We start from the raw sequence: 20,390 nt of genomic DNA, 5'->3' as shown, positions 1-20,390 counted from the left end.
TTTAAAAAACTTAAAACTGAGGTCAACAAACAGCTTTATGCATGAGTTTTTACAATAGGAATTCATGTAATCTATGTGTGGTACCAAGATTTTGCCCAATAAAGGGCCAATAAAAGTAAAGAAGGTGAAAATAAGATATGTGTCCAAATGGTGTGCAAAGGGACGTTCTATCCTTATTGGAATGCTCTAAGCTCTTCGTTTGGCACAACCTCCTTTTGGGGTGTTTTTGGTCATAACTCCCTCATATGATATTAGAATTAGGCAAATAGACTGTCATTTTGTAGGTTTTGGCCCATGCCACATGCATTGGTGATGTTAGAGAGATGTTCTATCCAAAATGGAATGCCCTAGGCTCTCCGTTTGGCACAACCTCCTTTTGGGGATTTTTTGGCCATAACTCCCTCATATGATGTTAGAATTAGGCAAATAGAGTGTCATTTTGTAGGTTTTTGCGCATGTCAAATGCATTAGTGTTGTCAAAATCAGGATATTATATCTTCTAATCATAGTTCCAAATAGGCTTTACTTTTGGTGACGGTAAAAGCTACATTTAATGGGGCCTCGTGTAAGTCATGTGCAGTTAATGAAACGATGATCATTGTATATGTAGATGGCTTATAATTGATAATTATGCATATATCTAGCTATTGTTCTAAGTAACATAGGGCCTTCTCTCATATGATATGCTCTTTTTCCTATTCTACTAAAAGCCCTCCAAAAGACCTCTTAATTGTCCTCATGTAATATCTCAATTATTAGACCAACTCTAGTGATATTCCTAGTATTGAGTTTATTGGAAGCTTGAGAAAAAATTGGAAATATTTTTTCCAATTTCTTATTGATATGCTAGCTTGAAATAATGTTTGTATATGGCTTCGTTGTCAACTTATACATTCCAAAAATCTGCAATTTTTGAAGATTCCAAACATATATATCAATTTAGGGAACATTATCCTCTTAGAGCAATTCTCATGTCATGGATTGGAAATCATAGTGAAAGTACAATTTAGGGATTTTGATGGAAAGAAGAATGGGTGTAGAAGAGATAGAACTCCTTTGAAGTTGAACTCTATATAGATAGCAACTACCTTGCAAGAAATACATGTAAAAGAATACTCGACTCATACCCAAATCCAACGTAAAATATGCAAAAAATATATACAAAAACACAGAAATTAGTATTTCATTCTCTCTACTTCACACACACACACACACACACACATCCATCTAGATAGGAAACCATCTTTAACTATTTATCTCTATCCCACCTTGGCACAAACATATGCACGAAGATGCTTATGATGCAGAATGTGAAGCTTGAAGATGATATCACACATGTGTACAAGCTTTATGGCAATGTAACCTCGTGGGATCACTTTAAATATCACCTAACATGGCCAGGACCATACAAGAGAAGGTCAGAAGTATGTTGTCTAATGCACAGCTGCCAAATGGTTTTTGGGCTGAAGCTGTATCAACAGCGTTCATCTTGTAAATAGATCTCCTAGCAAGGTTTTGCAGAAGGATTCAGTGCCAGAGATGGTATGGTCAGGCAAAATGCCCTCATACAAGCATCTCAGAGTCTTTGGATGTGAGGCATATACTCACGTTCCAAAGGAATTTAGGAAGAAACTTGAGCCAAAGAGTAGAAAGTGCATCTTTCTAGGCTATGGTAATTCTGGTGAGATGGGGTACTGACTTTGGGATCCCGAATCTAGAAAGGTTGTCCGAAGCAATGTGTTCACTTTAATGAATCCAAATATCATTCTAAACGAGAGAGGGTTGAGGAGATTAGAAGAGTTGTCTTCCAAGAAGATGGACCTGCACGTGCAAGACAAAATGTCAGGGCTCAAGAGGAGCAAGGACATGATAGATTGGAACCACAGGTTGTGGGTGAGCCTGAGCCACCTATTGTGCGTAAATCTGGACGTATCACGCAACCTCCTGATAGGTTTTTTCCATCTATGAACTATGTCATGTTGACTGATTGCAATGAGCCTTCATGTTACAAGGAAGCAGTGCAAATGAAGGACTCCGGGAATTGGCAATTGGCCATGCAGTCAGAGATGACAGCTCTGCATAAAAACTAGACATGGAAGCTAGTTAAATTACCACAGGGCAAAAAGGCTCTACCTTGTAAATGGGTTTACAGGTATAAGATCACTGCTCATGATAGTCAACCAAAGTACAAAGCAAGTCTTGTTGCCAAGGGATTTAAGCAAGAACAAGGCATTGACTTTGATGAAGTCTTCTCTCCGGTGGTCAAGATGACTACATTGAGATGCTTTCTTGCATTGGTTGCCATATTAGATTTGGTGTTGCACCAAATGGATGTCAAGACAACGTTCTTGCATGGTGATTTAGATGTGGAAATTTACATGCAGCAGCCAGAAGGGTTTGTTGAGAAAGGCAAGGAAGATTTGGTATGCCAGTTGTTAAAGAGTCTTTATCTCTTAAAACAATCACCGAGGGCATGGTACCATAAGTTCCACAAGTTTATGCTTTCTCAAGGCTACAAACGTAGTGAGTTCGATCACTGTCTATATACAAAGAAGGCTAAGGATGGTAGTTGGCTGATCCTTATTTTGTATGTGGAAAGGCATTGAGTGTTCCATTGCCACCATATGTGAAACTTAGCAAACAAGATTGTCTTGTGTCTGAGGAAGAACAGGCTGAAATGGATAAGATTCCATATGCGTTTGCAGTGGGTAGTTTAATGTATGCAATGATTGCTACTCGCCCATACATTGCATTTGCAGTGGGAGTAGTAAGTACTTCCGCTCGTACTCCTTCAGTGTCGACCTCCACAAGTATGTAGACGTTGTGTGTATCCTCTAGCATCCAGTCGATTTTCACGGCATGCATGTGCACACACACACACACACACAGATGCCTCAACGACCTGTGCGGATTGTAAGGTGAGATATCCCCAACGGTAGAGAAAGAGAGAGTGAGTTTGAATTTGGAACCAAAAGGTGCAACCTGCACCGACACAGGCTACAGAGAGAGAGAGAGCGCGAATGCGGCCAACTAGCTTAGAGAGAGAGAGAGAGAGAGAGAGAGAGAGAGAACAGAAAAATGTTGCCACTACATGTTCATCTTCTTCTTCGAAGGTGTGCAAGCTCAAAACTGATGATGCAGCTACGCATGGAGCTACGTGTCACTTCGAAGACCTCGGACTGCAACGACCTGTGATTGCTCATGACTGCGTTGTGGTGTACGTGCTTCAATCCCTGCTCACCATTCGCTCCCCCTTCTTCCACGCCACTGATCTTGAGAGAGGTTGCAGTTCCCTCTCTCTCTCTCTCTCTCTCTCTCTCTCTCTCTCTCTCTCTCTCTCTCTCTCTCTCTCTCTCTCTCTCTCTCTCTCACACACACACACACACACACACACACACACACACACACACACACACGTTTGCAGGTTCCATTGCATTAGGAGATAAATATAGAATTGAATATTAACTTGGACGATACAATGTCAGCAAAAGTGGATCGGGCAATTGCAAAGCTGATGATGATTGTGATTGTAGCGATGGTGGGTAGATTGTGTAAATGGAGGAAGGTAACAGCAATGGAAGCACATGGCTATGAGGCAGATGTAATGCTGTCTGTGATTGTGTGACAACGTTAAAAGGTAAGAGACTCTTTCTCTCAAATTTGTCCAAAGATTGTGGTGTCGATGATGAGTCAATCTTAGTTATGTGAAGAATCCCACAGTGAGGGAATGTTTGATATCCCCAACCGCAAAAATCGTGATGTTGATGTGCACACATTCAGATCTGATATGGAAGAAGGGGCCAACGATGATGGCATGCAAGGGTATGGATAAGCATCCACATGGATTTTACTAGCGACCCTTTTCCAGCCCACGACCCGGAAGAGGCTCGACATAGCAAGAAGAGCAATAATATTGGGAAGGTAATGGGTACCTGCAGTGGAGATGGCATACTACATGGCGTGGCGCCTTATTAGGGAGCGCTGAAGGTAAGAATCCCCTATGAGCTCAAGAGGCCTGCCATTTTGAGGTGGCGAATGCAAAGAGTATGCACAATTTCTCCAACAATGTAGGGCAAAGGAGGAAACAAGGGGTGCTCTTCATGGTTGATGAGAGCCAGTTGGGGGGTGCCCAAGAATATGCAATGAATCTGTATGAGAACATACATTAGAAAGATTGAGAACCGGCACCACCATGAGATTCTGTGAGCGAGTGGCACACCCACGAGGGATGCATCCACCTCCCTTGCAAGAAAATGTGTCTTTAACACCAGGAAGAAAGACCTCAGAGCCACGAAAAACAAGTAGAAGGTTGTAGGTTCTTTGCGGATGCCAATGTCCATTCTGTCAAGCTAGAGAGAGAGAGAGAGAGAGAGAGAGAGAGGAAGCCGTAGTTACCCTGCTTTAGTTTTGAATGCAAGCTTACGTCTTTCATCCAAAGCTTCCATCGTAGAACAATATCCATCGCGGCACCAAACGAGCATGCATTCATGCCACGACCCCTGATTATACAGAGGACCATGTAATGCAGGGCATTCGATTGGGCGCCTACAAGCGTAGGGTGTTGATGCATGAGTATTTTATTCAACATTGTGGAGGCTTGCAGATGAGCGTGAAGATCATCGAAGGCTTGCAAGGCCTTTGCGAATTTACAACTCCTAGACACAATTGCATGCCCTTGAAGCCTCTTAGGCACTATGGAGGCAATCATGTCGAATACACTCCAAAGTCTCAACCAGATTCTTGAAGCGCGGACTGCCAGTTTTTTGCACATGGCAAGTTGCAAGCTCTTGCTGCAAGGATGAGTGGGTTGGGATCTTGAAAGGTGCGGGGGCGGGGGGGGGGAGGGGGGGGGGGGCAAGTGAGAAAAAGAGGGTCCATGCCGCCGCCTGAGGCGGCGCCACTATACTAGTTGCCATAACAATCAATATCTAATTCTCCTAAATGATTTTCTCATATTAAACTAATCATTTAAAGTGGGGAAGTGCCAGGGGAGAAAAGGCTAGAATATTGGTTAAGCTAGCAGACCGGCCACAGTAGGGATCCAAAGGAGGGAAAATAGGGATCCAAAGGGGGGGCCATCTGCAAAAGAGCCATGTGCAACAATGGGCTAAAAAGACCTAAGGTTCAGCCCATTAAGACTTCCAAAATGCTAAGGTTCCAAAATTCAAAGTTGTGTCCAAAGGGTTAAAGCTTAGGGGGAATTGGATTCTTTGTGTGCTCTCCAAAGTCAACACATATCCCTACATGGGAGGGGGCGAGCCCTTCTTCTAGGGGATGAGAGAGAAAGCCACACACACACACAGGCTCCCTTTACACAAAGGGAATGAGGGACACATGTCAGCTCCCTAGGCCAGATGCCCACAAGGTGTGCCCAGTTTCTATTGGATGACCCTTGAAGTGGACCAATGAGAATTAAGCTAGAGTAAATCTAGTTTAATTAATTTAAAAACATTTAATAAAAGAAACCAATGAGAATTAAGTCTCCTAGAAGACTATTGGGCAGTCTCACAAGGGGTCCAATGAGCATTCAGGAGCCCAATGGCTTGCCTGATTCCTATTGGCCAAGAGGCAAAGGGGTCCAATGAGAGTTTAGTTTAATTATTTAATTACCTAAAGCTCTCACAAAAGGGGAAAGGGGGACACATGTCAGAAAGCTATCACTTATGCTGCTTAATAGTCATTTGCTTGACTTGGGGAGAGCCAATGAGGGCTCAGCAAGAGCAAATAGCAAGAGGGCTCGCCCAAGAGAGAGAGGGGGCTGATTTTTGCAAGGAATTATCACACACACACTCACACAATCTCCTGTGTGAATAAAGAGAAGACTATCTCTTCCCAAGCTTTAATGGAGAGCTCATCACCTACTCCAAGCTTGTGAGATAGAAGCCTACATCGACACACTCTTGGCATGTGGATGCAAATCCAACCAAGAGCCAAGCTTCAATGCATGCTCATCTCCTCTACCAAGCTAATTACTAAGCTAGCCTATGCTAATATGAGTGATTATGTGAGGAGATGTACATCTTTCTCGTAAGATACTCCTTCTTCCTCTCAATCTACTCTCATACCCTGCTAGCTCTCACCATCTTCGAAGGTGTGTGAGGTCTTGGGTCTGAGAACGGGGATAACTCAAGTTGTGTTTGCTAAGTGTTTTGCTTAGTGCATGAAGCTTTCATCTTCATTGCACTAGCTAGTCTTGAAGGAAAACAAAGAATTGTATTGTACAATGTCTCTCTTGATGGGAGAAATCATAATACAAAGCCTTTTGGAGGGGGGGCCGGCTCCATGCAAATCCGGTCCTCAACTGTTGTCATTAGCTTAATTTATCTTTGTTTTGAAAGTATTGTCGATGCTATCTAACTAGGTGTTATGCTTTTTGTTGCTCTCTCCACCCAAGCACTCTTATAATTCTCATTAGGAATCTATTCTAATGAAATGCCCACTATGTTCATACTCATTTCCGCTACACACAAGTTATTAGGCCATTAAATGTTACACTAGTCGGTATAAGAGTCGGTATAAAGCACATTATTTAAGTCATAATAACCTCCAATATATGCGTTAGAATAACTGTCAATATGTCCCTCGGTATGGGCGCCAGTAATTGTTTTTTAAAACAAAACAATTTGAATGTACTTCTCACACGCTTGGCAATGGATATATCGATGACGCGTCAAACCGTCAGTATCTGGACCCTCGGCTTGGAAAACACTGAATGGAGAGAGGTTTTCTTAGCAACAACAATAGTTCTCATTGGAAAACATTTCATTGTGTCCTATGATGTAAGAATGTACACATTCCAATCATATGTAGAGACCTTTTGCATTGTTGGGAGCTCATAGAGCTAGTAAAAACATCCTTGATAAAAAATCCATTATAAAACCAAGCGGTTTATCCAAAGGTTACTAGTACCCTTGTTGGTTGAGGTGTTATTGATGTAGCCCCAGGTTGTGGGTTCAACCCTCATAGAGCACTCGATGGATATGTTACTCCTTGGGGTGTATAAGAAACGGGGGTAGAGCTTTGGGAAAAAGTTAGATTTTTCCATTTCACTTTTGTGGTAAAGAAAATATTTCATTATACTTTCTTGGATTGAAGGGAGCTTTGAACTAAAAGAAACTTTGGACTGAAGGGAACTCTTTCTCCTTAGACAAGAGAGAACTACCCTAGGCTAGGAAGCCACCTCACCCTAAATTGAAAAAAGGTAAGCTATTTAGTATCCTTTGGACTGAAGAAAGCTGATAAGAAAGCTTTCCTTTGGACTGAAGGGAGCTCTTAAAGTCTTATCATGTTACTTTGGACTGAATGGAGTTCTTTCATTGATGTCTTATTATGTTAATTTGGACTGAAGGGAGCTCTTAATGTCTTATCATGCTACTTTGGACTGAATGGATCTCTTTCATTGATGCCTTATTATGTTAATTTGGACAGAAGGGAGATCTTAATGTCTTATCACATTACTTTGGATTGAATGGAGCTCTTTCATTGATATCTTACCATGTTAATTTGGACCGAAGGAAGCTGCTCTCTTCTCTCTTGTTAGACTAAAGGAAATGCTACTTTTTATCCCATACCACAGGAAGCATCCTATCCTTCTTTGTGGTCCTTCTCTCAAGAAGTTGTTGCTTGTAGATAATGAATTGTCTGGGGTAGTGCCCTCGAACGGTTTGACCTTGTCACATTAGATATCATAATTTTGTTAATGGCAAAGCCACTACCCGTCTTGCCTTACCTGCAGGAAGGAGTGGGCCAATCTCATTTCATTGAGGGAGAAGACCTGACATCTGCTCAGTGACAAGCCAAGTGTGGTTGCTGGTTCTCACCTTTTCAACGGCACGGCACAAATCTACCCACCTTGGGAAATTGCAGCTTAGAGTAGCTCGTTCTCCTCACCACAAGCAACCTCTTTACATCACAAGTAGCATTCCTTCAGGAGTCTCATGCTGATGAATCAATTGCTTGCATCTGGGTCCTTGTTCGACACAATCCTGCCCACATTGGATTGGCTGATTGCAAGTTTCTTGTCTCGTTAGATGCTAGTGGCAATCAGCTAGAGGGCTTCATTTTGTTGGAGCTAGCCATGGTAGGAATGTAGCTGGAGGTTATAGAGAGATTCATTAAGCCTCCCCCATCTTATTGGTTCTCTTCTCTATTTGCAAAGCCTTTTTAATTTCATCCGTATCTTGACATTGCACCACACCATTTCCACCCCAGGCTCAAAAGCCTCACATACTGTGATCTTGCCAACAACAATCTCAACAGCGCCATCCCAAAGGACCTGGACATCATAACCTACGTGACTGTGATTCCCATTTCTGACCAAAACCTCACCAGAGTTTAGGGCAATAGAGATTTTATGGCAAATATGGAAAAAATTGGATCAAGGCAGAATAACCTCATTCCTTCCCTTGTTGGGCTACTATAATGCAAGGCAGCTAATGAGAGATTGTTCATTTTTTAATACATGGAGGATGGAAGCTTGGACTGTTAGCTTCACTCTATGGCAGAAACATAAAGCAAAATAGTCACAATGAGCAGCCTATGTCTGCTTGTGATGGAGCTTAGTCAGGAAAGTCAAAAGCTATGTGCTTTTGACACAACCAAGTCAAGGGTTTTCTATTCTTACGGAAGTGTTTCCCCACATTTTCTATCAGAACCTTAAAACAACAAACGTGCAATGATAAGCTATCCATAGAGGTACACGATGTAATACGGCATAATGTCTGCATAAAAATGCGTACAATTACACCTTTGCTCTGGAAGTTTGGAGTTATGCTTAGATTTGAGGGGTGGACTTCTCTCATGGTAAGCACTGAACACAAGACATACTATGTGAATGCGTTTCTACTAAGGTCTTTGACCTTTAAGCTACTAGAATTTTCATGCACCTGCTCTTTTATATACTGCCATTCATTCTCCCTCAAGCATTGTGAAGTGGTTTTCTTGTATCCAACATTTTTCCCACCCTTCCTTCAATTACATGTCTCATCACCCATCCAACTAAAACCATAGCTCACCTAGACAAGGGATACTTTGTACTTGGTCTAAAGCAAAATCTCATCCTAGTAGGAGAGCTCGCTTCAAAGGGAATTACTTTCTCAATCACACATGATAAGTGCATCTTGCAAACACTTGATACCAATCACAAGCGTTTCTCTATATCTTCCTAAGGAAGGGCAATTATATCCTCTAGTCTCTAGCAAGGTTGAAGCCGAAGTACTTGCCTCTGTCATCAATACTCCTAAACAAGAGGAGACTCTTACTTGGCACTATAGATTAGGTCATGCCTTGCAACAAGTGTTTAAAGATATGCAGCAAAAGGTGCTAGTGGTGGGTATGCCAACCACAATTACAAAAATCACATTTTATGAAGCATCCATATTGGGCAAGGCTAAGGGATTTCAAATTTCCAAGGTCAAAGTCCCATACAACTCATCCTCTTGAGCTCATACACTTAGATTTGTGTGGCCCAATGCAGACACCATCACTCGCCGGTAACAAATACTTCTTAATCTTCATGAAATACTTCCTAATCTTCACGATGATTATACAAGATACACTCATGTATATTTCTTGGTAGATAAAGGTGCAACTTTTATCAAATTTCAGGCATTCAAAGCTGTGGTGGAGACATAATTGGATAGAAAGATCAAAGCCTTGAGGATAGATAATGGTGGGGAGTGCACAAGCAGTGAGTTCCAAGAATATTGTGTATCACAAGGTATCCGACGGGAATTCACAATTCCGGATCACCCTCAGTAAAATGGAGTTGCCAAGTGCAAAAATCACACCTTGGTCAAAGTAGAATGCTCAATGATATCACTCGCTCGACTTCCACTCACATATTGGGAAGAAGCTATAGCCACTAGGGCTTACCTCCAAAGTCGCATCCTTTCATGTCAAATCCACACAAAACGCCTTATCAGTTGTGATATAATTGCCCGCCCAACATATCACATCTCTAAATCTTTGGATCCTCGGCATACCCTCTCTTCACTGGTTCTCATCTGAAGGTAGATGCTGAATTTTGCAAAGAATTCCACGAAGCAGAAAGACAACTGGGCACGCAAGAAGTTTGACGATTGGCGAAAGATTTTTGGCGTAGATTGTGACGTGCCTCTAGAGAAGATTGGGCTTCGACAGCTAAATGACATGCTAACTAAGTTCTTTCTTGTAGTGTGCAAGCAGGGTGGGGGGTTATTTCCTTCTGATACGTTAATGGGGATGCTACGATATTTTGGTAGGATGATTAAAGAAGAGCAGGATCTAAGAATGGCTGAAACAGGTGTTTGTGAAGTAGCTTTTGATATTGCACGGAACCCAATCTTCAAAAGTACGCAAAATTCTGTTTTGGTTGCTATGCGAAGGTATGTTGTTGGGGAAGTTTGTAAGGACAGAAAGAAGGCACATGTGATTGGCATTAGCATGGAGGAAGAAATATTGAATGATGTTGATTTTAGTATTCAACATGGTCGTGGATGTCAGATGCGGTTTGCTTTCTTTTGCATGCTGCATTTTTCTGTTAGGGGTGGACTAGAGCTTTACAAGATTTAGAGGGCTATGTTTTCTCGTGGTAATGATGAGCTTGGTAGATATGTGAGGTGGGATTATTTTACTGGTTTTCTTTGTGTATAATGCGTTCTATTTGTCTTTTGAATGTTCTTCTTTTCTATGTTGCAGATTTTGTGAGTGTCAGAGTAAGAATTACAAGGTTGACCTTATGCATTATTAGCCTTAGCACTTTAGGCTTGTTGTTTTACAGTCCGCGATAATGATGTTATTTCTACTTTTGATCAACTAATGCGGCACATGCCTCGTGCTGATGAGGGTGACAAAAACCTGTTGTATGTTTTTTTACAGCCTATTAACATTCCGCGTACAGAGGTTTGGCCTTGATCTTGTATCTCATTCAATGTGTTGTTCGTTGGTTCTTTGATTATGCTACAATCTGATTATATGATTATGTGCTTTGTATAGATATGGTACAGTCGTAATCGGGTTTCTGTGAAAGTGTTGAGTGGCCTTGTCAAGAGTATTGGGGAAAGAACTGGTACAGTTTGTAATTTCACCAACAAGAGTTTACGCAACACATGTGTGACTCGAATGAGTCTTGGGCAGGTACCTCGAGATGTTGGGATGATGGTAACTGGCCACAAGCGCATCAACTCATACGATAAGTATGATATGTCTAGCAAAGTGAGAATGGCTGTTGCACATGACATTCTTTCTCAGCCGTATAATGAGCTCGGTAAACTCAAAGCTTATCCACAGGTGTTGGAAGAGAATTTCAACAAATTCTGTCAGAATGTTGAAGGTGCTTTTCTTTAATTGTTTATTTTGTGTATTTATTTATTTGATTTTTCTTGATGTATGTTGCTTTATTTTCCTTTGTGCAGGTAGTCGTAGCAATGTAAAGGTGGCTGGTGGTTCTTGTAGTGGTAAGAAAAGTGATCTTGCACGTTTTGGGACTGATTCTGCTGATGATTATGGTAGTGGAATTGCCAATGGTCTATGTGCTGGAGACATGGAAGCTGGAGAAATCTCTGCAGGGCCTGCTCTCGAATCTCTTGTTGGTGGAGGTGTCAAAGATATGCATGTTCAAAAACAGTCTATAGGATGTGCAGCAAGAGGATGTAGTGGACATGGCGTGTCTCGACCTGTTGTTGGTGGCAAAGAGGGTGCAATAAAACATGTTGGAGTGCAGTCTTCTCATGGAATGTGGTTCTTGCCATACAGGATTGGCGATGACATCCCTTTTGAAGAAGATATTCTTCAAGATCTTCCAATCAAGTCCGCTCAAGCTCTTGGGATTCATCCGCGAAGTGGTTCAAGCGACAAAATGTCTTTCTTTTTTGGTTGTAGCATTAGTAATTGTGTTTTGAACGTGTATGTGGGCAAGGAGAACATGTTAGTTGGTGACTTTGGGAAGTAGTGGGTCTATGCACATAGGAGTTCTTTTTATTATTTCTGGCTCTGCTAGAAGTTTTTGTAGACTGTGTATTATTGTCATGGTGATACTATAGCACACCTACTCAGACATAATGCGAATAGCAAGTTGCATTATTTTGATGATGAATGAGTGTTGCTGAGTTATGAGCATCTGGTTTAATTTCCCTGTGCTGAGTTGTGAGCATCTGGTTTAATTTTCTCATGCTGAGTTGTCAGCAGTTGGTTTAATTTCACTGTGCTGAGTTGTGAGCATCTGGTTTAATTTCCTCATGCTGAGTTGTCTGGAGTTGGTTAAAATTCCCTGTGATGAATTGTCAGGAGCTGGTTAAAATTTCTTATGCTGATTTGTCAGTTTCTGATTTGATTTTGCTTTATTTTAGTGTGTCTAATGTATGATGAGTTATCATGTTTATATAGCAAGCTGATCACTGTCTTTGTAGTTTAGGAAGCACTCTGTATGCTGAGTTATCATCTTATATAGGCTACTGTTGCACTCAGAGACCATCAATTTTTTGAGTGCTGATGTGGCAATCATCCAACGATAGCTAACTTAGATTCCTGTGTATAATGACTGTGAATTTAATGGTCCAGATGTATTGCCTCCTGACCCTGGACCTTGACGGTTTGGAAGAGATTGTCCTCCTCACACGAGAATGGTGCAGCTCAAAAGCATATGCATATTTCCACAGAGCTGGTATTGCTGGCATACAACGATCTTGGTTGTAGCAGGTTCAAGATGTTGAGCACCTTGTCCACAATCAAAAGACTACCTCGTGACCTTCCTACTTGAGAAACACTACGTTAAAGTCTTCGAGAATCGCAAGAAAGTGTGGATTGAGCATGTCGATACCGTCAAGGTCCAGGGTCAAGGGACAATACATCTGGACCATTAAATTCACAGTCATTATACACAGGAATCTAAGCTATCTATAGTTGGATGATTGCCACATCAGCACTCAGAAAATTACTGGTCTCTAACTGCAACAGTAGCCTATATAAGATGATAAATCAACATACAGACTGCTTCCTAAACTACAAAGACAGTGATCAGCTTGCTATATAAACATGATAACATTATGTTAGACACACTGAAATAAAGCAAAATCAAATAAAAAACTGGCAAATCAACATATGGAATCTTAACCAGCTCCTGAAAACTCATCACAGGGAATTTTAACCAGCTCCAGACAACTCAACATAAGGAAATTAAACTAGATGCTCACAACTCAGCACATTGAAATTAAACCAACTCCTGATAACTCAGCATGAGGAAATTAAACCATATGCTCACAACTCAGCACAGGGAAATTCAACCAACAAGGAGATTCAACCAACAGATGGCACATCATCTCAAGGACTTTCAACCAAGAAGTGCAGCACTCATTCATCATCAAAATAATGTAGCTTGCAAGCATTTAAACCAACTGTTGAATCTCAGCACAAGGAAATTCAACCAACATCTGGCACATCATCTCAAGGACTTTCAACCAGGAAGTGCAGCACTCATTCATCATCAAAATAATGCAGCTTTCTATTCACATTATGTCCAAGTAGGTCTGCTATAGTATCTCCATGACAATTACACACAGTCTACAAAAACATCTAACAGAGCCAGAAATAATAAAAAGAAGTTTTATGTGCATAGATCCACTACTTCCCAAAGTCACCCATTGACATGTTCTCCTTGCCCACATACACGTTCAAAACACAATTACTAATGCTACAACCAGAAAAGAAAGACATTTTGTCGCTTGGACCACTTCGCGGATAAATCCCAAGAGCTTGAGCGGACTCGATTGGAAGATCTTGAAGAATATCTTCTTCAAAAGGGATATCATCAACAATCCTGTAAGGCAAGAACCACATTCCATGAGAAGACAACACTCCAACATGTTTTACTGCACCCTCTTTGCCACCAACAGCAGGTCCAGACTCGCCATGTCTACTACATCCACTTGATGCACATCCTATAGATTGTTTTTGAACATGCATATCTTTGGTACCTCCACCAAAGGGGGTTCGAGAGTAGGCCCTGCAAAGATTTCTCAAGCTTCCATGTCTCCAACACATAGACCATTGGCAATTCCACTACCAGAATCCTCAGCAGAATCAGTCCCAAAATGTGCAATATCACTTTTCCTACCACTACAAGAACAACCAGCCACCTTTACATTGCTACGACTACCTGCACAAAGGAAAATAAAGCAACATACATCAAGAAAAATCAAATAAATAAACAAACCAAAAAAAAAAAAAGCACCTTCAACATTCTGACAGAACTTGTTGAACTTCTCTTCCAACACCTGTGGATAAGCTTTGAGTTTACCGAGCTCATCAAACGACTGAAAAAGAATGTCCTGTGCAATAGCCATTCTCACTTCGCTAGACATATCGTACTTATCGTATGAGCTGATGCGCTTGTGGCCAGTTAACATCATCCCAACATCCCGACGTACCTACCCAAGACTCATTCGAGTCACACATGTGTTGCGTAAACTCTTGTTGGTGAAATTACAAATTGTACCAGTTTTTTCCCCAATACTCTTGACAAGGCCACTCAACACTTTCACAAAAACCCGATTACGACTATACCATATCTATACAAAGCACATAATCATATAATCATATTGTAGCATAATCAAAGAACCAAGGAACAACACATTGAATGAGATACAAGATCAAGGCCAAACCTCTGTACGTGGACTGTTATAGGCTGTAAAACAACATACAACAGATGTTTGTCACCCTCAACAACACGAGGCATGTGCCGCATTAGTTGAGAAAAAGTAGAAAGAACATCATTATCCCGGACTGTAACAGCAGGCCTAAAGTGCTTAGGTTGATAATGAATAAGGTCGACCTTGTAATTCTTACTTAGACGCTCACAAAATCTGCAACATAGAAAAGAAGAACATTCAAAAGACCAATAGAACGCATTATACACAAAGAAACCTAGTAAAATAATCCCACCTCACATATCCACCAAGCTCATCATTACCACAAGAAAACATAGCCTCTCAAGCTTGTAAAGCTCTAGTCCACCCCGAACAGAAAAATGCAACATGCAAAAGAAAGCAAACCGCATCTGACAACCACGACCATGTTGAATACTAAAATCAACATCATTCAATATTTCTTCCTCCATGCTAACGCCAATCACAGGTTCCTTCTTTCTGTCCTTACAAACTCCCCCAGCAACAACAGACCTTCACATAGCAGCCAAAACAGAATTTTGCGTACTTTTGAAGATTGGGTTCCGTGCAATATCAAAAGCTACTTCACAAACACATGTTTCAACCATTCTCAGATCCTGCTCTTTTTTAATCATCCTACCAAAACATCCTAGCATCCCCATTAACGTATCAGAAGGAAATAATCCCCCACATTGCTTGCTCACTACAAGAAAGAACTTAGTTAGCATTTCATTTAGCTGTCAAAGCTCAATCTTCTATAGAGGCACGTCACAATCTAGGCCAGAAATCTTTTGCCAAGTCAAACTTCTTGCGTGCCCAATTGTCTTTCTGCTTAGTAAAATTCTCTGCAAAATTCAGCATCTGCTCCTCAAGAGTAGCATCAACACTCAGAAAACCCTTTTCACACATACTTTTCCCTTGAACCTTGACATTGGCTCTAGGACATGTAGCCTGCACGTCATTTTTTTCACATTCTACAGAGTCCATATGAGAAATTAACCCTTCGCCACTACCTGCAGAATTTGCTAAATCAAGAGGCAGGAGGCAAAATGAAGGTGATGTGCACATAGCACACCCTGCACACAAAAACCAAAAGCGAGCACCAACAACAAATTGTGAGCACCACAAATCTGAATCTTAAACACTAAGATCTACAACAAACGGAAAGCATTAAGACCAAAAACACAACTTAAACAAATAAACAGTATGCAAGCAAAGAACATGACTTTGTTGGTCAAACTTTGCAAGAGTGACATGCTCGCCTTGGTGTCCTGCTCATCACTGTGTGCCATGTCACCATTTTCCAACCCCCTCTCTCTCTCTGTCCCATATCCTCATGAGGAGCAACTCGTGTTGTGATGGCACTCTTGCCTTGCTCATCATTGAATCAGCAAAACCTGTTAACATCATTGAATCAGCTTTGGCATGAGTGCCATCCTTGAAGATGGTTGCCTTGGCCAAAAACGCCCTACTTGAAGAGGGTTGCCTATGGGAATAGCCCTTGGCCAATGACCCTACCTAAGCGCTGCTGCAAACAGTGCAACGAAAAAACAATTGTTCCACGGCTCTCTCCTGCTTGCTCAGATGCCCTCGCTGCAGCAGTGCGTTTTCCTTGACACCTTGCAGCAACGAGCTCCGAAATGCAGCTACTTAGCCTTTACGACTACTCCGCATCTCTCCACAAAGTCCTCTTCCGAGGTAGCTCTTGCGTTTACTACCCATGGCGCCCGTACTGTTTTCCACGAGCAGTGCGCGCACACAAACACACACACACACAATGAACGAGAGAGAGAGAGAGAGAGCAGCCCCGGTCACGTGAGGGTCTCCTTACTGTGTTGCCAAGTAGATGTGATCTCCGGCCCCTTAGCTGCGCACACAGACATGTATTCTCTAGACGTTTGCATAGTTAAGAAAAGTTACCTCATCTAGCTCCAAAACGAAGGAAACCGCCTCTGCCTGGCATGGAGGAGAGCCACTCCGTACTGTGCAACCTCAGAAACTTCCCGCGCCTTGCGCAGGAGCTTCATGCCGCAGAACCCTACCCCCGCCATGCGCACTTAGGTCTAAAATTTGTTCACACTACTTGGCTCCCTTCCCTTGGACCCTTGATGGTCGGGAAAGGACCTTTAGTGTCCTTTCCCCCGTAATCAGTGCTCCCACGTGGCTCCCGACTCCCCGCTGGTCGCCACATGGTCACACTGATTACGGGGAAAGGACACTAAAGGTCCTTTCCCTACCCCGTCTCCACACCACACTTGCATTGTCAAAAGACAAAAGGCTATTGTTATTGGCAGGAGCATGGAGGTTTCCCCAATACAAGTGTGTAGAGTTTGTGAGAAATACACATGCAGATGCAATCAATCGTATGGTACTGTCTAACAATGTCAGAGTTTTGTACACCGGCTTTGTTGACGGCCCTCAATTGGGCGTATATGATGTCCATAGCTATCATTATAATGTTGAGCAGGAGAACAATGTCGATGAAGGGATTGGGATACGATATACGCCGCTCGTGTAAATGATGGTGAGTAGCTTGGAGGGCCACAAATTGACAGTGAATGCATGCACTCATGATGAGTCTAGACGAGAATGTGTTGTGCTCGGGGATAGGAGACAAGGCCATAGTAGTGTGGGAATCTAGGAAGAAAAGCCCTAAACACAGGGTGATAGCATGCACATTGAGAGGCCATCACCATGCCATCTTCTGTTTGATTACATGGCTTCCCAACGCCAATATGTAGATCAAAATATGGACTTTGCACCCACACATTGTTATACCCATCCTCGTCATGAGCTACATATGCTAGTTAGTGGGTCTGCTCATAAGACCATACACAAGAAGTTTTGCACAAATTCTCAGTATAATTCCCATGTTGTGACTTATCTCAACATCATGAGGTTCTGTGAGGGAGGCACCGCATGCCTAGCTAGGTATGATTGGGGACAGGGGACCACCGGCCCGGTGGGGGGGCCGGTGGTCCCTTGCCCCCAATCGTACCTAGCTAGGTATGCGGTGCCTCCCTCACAGAAGCTCATGATGTTATTCATTGTATGAAAAACACTGGAAAGACTCTGTTTTCCTTCATGAGAAAATTTCTAAATCTTCTTGTGATAAGAGTGTGGAAGAGGGGAACTACATGGTCAAGAGTGAATATAAGAAGGATAACTACATGGTCAAGAGTGAATATAAGTATTGGTGTGTGGCTATTTTGGAGGGCCATACTGCACCTTTGAAGTGCTTATTAGCCACCTACATCAACACCTCCCACGATGTGCTTTACATCTACAGTGCAAGCTTAGGCAAAACCATCTAAGTTCGGTGCATTTTTATTAGCACCATATTATAGCCTATTACCCTAATTACATATGCTTTCCAAACTCTCCCTACACCACTAGCTTGACGAAGTAACATGTCTGTGAAGAAGATGTCAAAAGCGATTATAAACGTGTATATGCTTTGTAAATAATGTATCCTTCAATATCATGCATGTGTGCCACATGCAAACTTTCTATGTAAATTTTAATAAACTTACGACTCTTTGTATAGGTTGATTATGGAGAAACAAAGATTAAGGATATTTAGGGTAGGTTACAAACCCACCCCAATTTAGGGACAAAATATTGGAATATTCTTAGAATCTTGCTTATGCGTCCCTATTTTATTTACTCAAACTTGTACCATTACAAGTTCTGACCGTCTCTAATGCCTCGAGACCTGTCAAAAATTGAAGTTTCTAAGATATAGCAGTGAAGATAAAGTCTAAACAAAATCAATCTTGGTATTAATCATGTCATATTTTAATGTCGAATCTAATGCAATTTTCACATTCCAAAAATCACTAGATTTGCAAAATCCCCCTGAAATTGTGAGATTTTAGCTCATGAATGTCTCTAAATTGGCTCCTCTTTGCTATGTTACCAGACTTAGAAAGAGCTTTAAATAGTGCAGACTTGTGTACTCTATAGGCTATGTAGTTAATTTTGCTGGGGTAGAGTACATGGGCGGTGTGATCTATGTTCATATACCAACCATGTTTGATCTCTTTGGGGTAGTATGTGAATTTACATTAAAGAGACAAGAAGTAAGATGTACGCGAGAAGATGCCATATAGTTTGTACATATATAGTGTTAGATGTATCCTATGGTGCAATGCATCATGTGCAATGATTTATTTAAAACAAGCATTGTATACTCTTTTCACTCCTTATAAAAAAGGACACACCACGTGCGAGCGAAGAGTCTTGGAAAACCTTCTATTTACGACTCATGTGAGGTAAAAATGATCCCCCTTTCTGCACTTGTATGACATATAGTTACTAAAATTATTATGCCGCTTGCTTGTATATAAAGATAGGTATAGTTTCTCACCTTCAATTTTTAAAAGACCAAACTTAATTCCATACAACTTACGTTTTTAAAGTCAATGCCTTAATCATATTGACGTGTATTCTCTTTATAAAGGTTATCTAAGAAGCACATATTTATATGGTCTATCAACAGGACATCCTAACAGAGTGTATGTTGTCTTCGGCTTTGTAAAGACCAAGTCTAGGATGCACACTTCTACACTACAACAATTCACCCCAATAAGAAGGTGTATTCCGAAGGGCTACGACGGGGCGAAAGGGTGCCACTATGCACCTTGGATTGTCTGTCGGGATGATAACAAAAGAATATGACCCTCGATATTGGCCACAGAATAAGCTTCAAAATACTCCTTTTACAAAACCATACAATTGTAATGTCCATGTATGGCTTTGTATCTACCCCCTTCTTCTTTGGTTTGGCAAGATGGGTTATGGTTGGGTTTATGACCATGGAGAGCCGCAACGCACTGTGCGAGAAGGGTGACTCCATGGTGCGTCGGTGGGTGTGTGTGTTTGGGTTTGGGGGGGGGGGGGGGGGGGGGGGGGGGGGGTTGTGCTTTTATATCTTCATGGCATGAAGAGTCGAGCAGCGTCGCTTGCATGCTCGAGTGCTCTAAACTTCAGCTCGTGGTGGGAGTTCAAGTCTGCTCTACCCTCCATCTTTTGTTAAGGGTGAGTGAGTGGCAAGGTTGGGGATATTGAATGTATTGAATAAAGCCAACTGGCTGCCAATAATAGGTGCCACCAATAATGGCCAATCAAACCGCTTCGATATCTCTCTTTTGTTTCCACCTAGGCCTCCTCTACCGCAATTTGATCCCACTCCTTCGAGTAAGGCTTTTTACACTCGTCTTTGTATGCGTCACGGGATTTTAACTGAAAATGGGACATAATGTTTTTAGCAACATTTGTAATCCACACATTGGAGACATCTGGGAGTGGCTTTAACTCTACATGATTTATCTCGATGATTACTTTATTTTTACCTTGTCTTGTTTCCATGGCGTCATACACTATGCCTAAACTGTATGGTGCATAGCTATCAAATACGAAACCAGATGGCCTTTTCTGCATTGTCCATGACCCATGCCCCATTTTGAATTCTATAAAGCTTCCACGATGTTAGTGCAGATCATTGTCATGCTACCATAGCCAAGGCATTTTGGGTCAGTTACTCTAAGGATGTCAATGATGAAAAGTTGTGACTCTTCTACAAGCCATCTCTTGGCCGTACTTCCCTACAAACATGCTCTTTGGTGCATGAAAGCTTTTAGCATTTCCATAAAGCACTCCAAAAAGAACATCCATTTGCTATGGACAATACAAGTCACTACCACTTTGCTCAAAACATGGACAAAGAAGATGAATCTATATTCTTGACAC

At 41.8% G+C, this 20,390-nt stretch overlaps 3 pseudogenes; 1 reads left to right on the top strand and 2 right to left on the bottom strand.

Annotated features, from left to right (window-relative positions):
* Nucleotides 1-3,696: 3,696 nt before the first annotated feature.
* LOC147426836 (uncharacterized) lies at nt 3,697-4,340 on the bottom strand (annotated as a pseudogene).
* A 5,674-nt stretch (nt 4,341-10,014) lies between these two features.
* Nucleotides 10,015-11,929, top strand: LOC147426835 (uncharacterized; annotated as a pseudogene).
* A 2,101-nt stretch (nt 11,930-14,030) lies between these two features.
* LOC147426834 (uncharacterized) lies at nt 14,031-16,719 on the bottom strand (annotated as a pseudogene).
* Between the last annotated feature and the right edge of the window lie 3,671 nt (nt 16,720-20,390).

This window comes from Adiantum capillus-veneris, chromosome 24 (genome assembly GCF_014529385.1).
Source record: "Adiantum capillus-veneris isolate H3 chromosome 24, ASM1452938v2, whole genome shotgun sequence".
In the NCBI taxonomy this organism is placed as follows: Eukaryota; Viridiplantae; Streptophyta; class Polypodiopsida; order Polypodiales; family Pteridaceae; genus Adiantum; species Adiantum capillus-veneris.
This window is presented reverse-complemented; position numbering and strand designations above follow the sequence as displayed.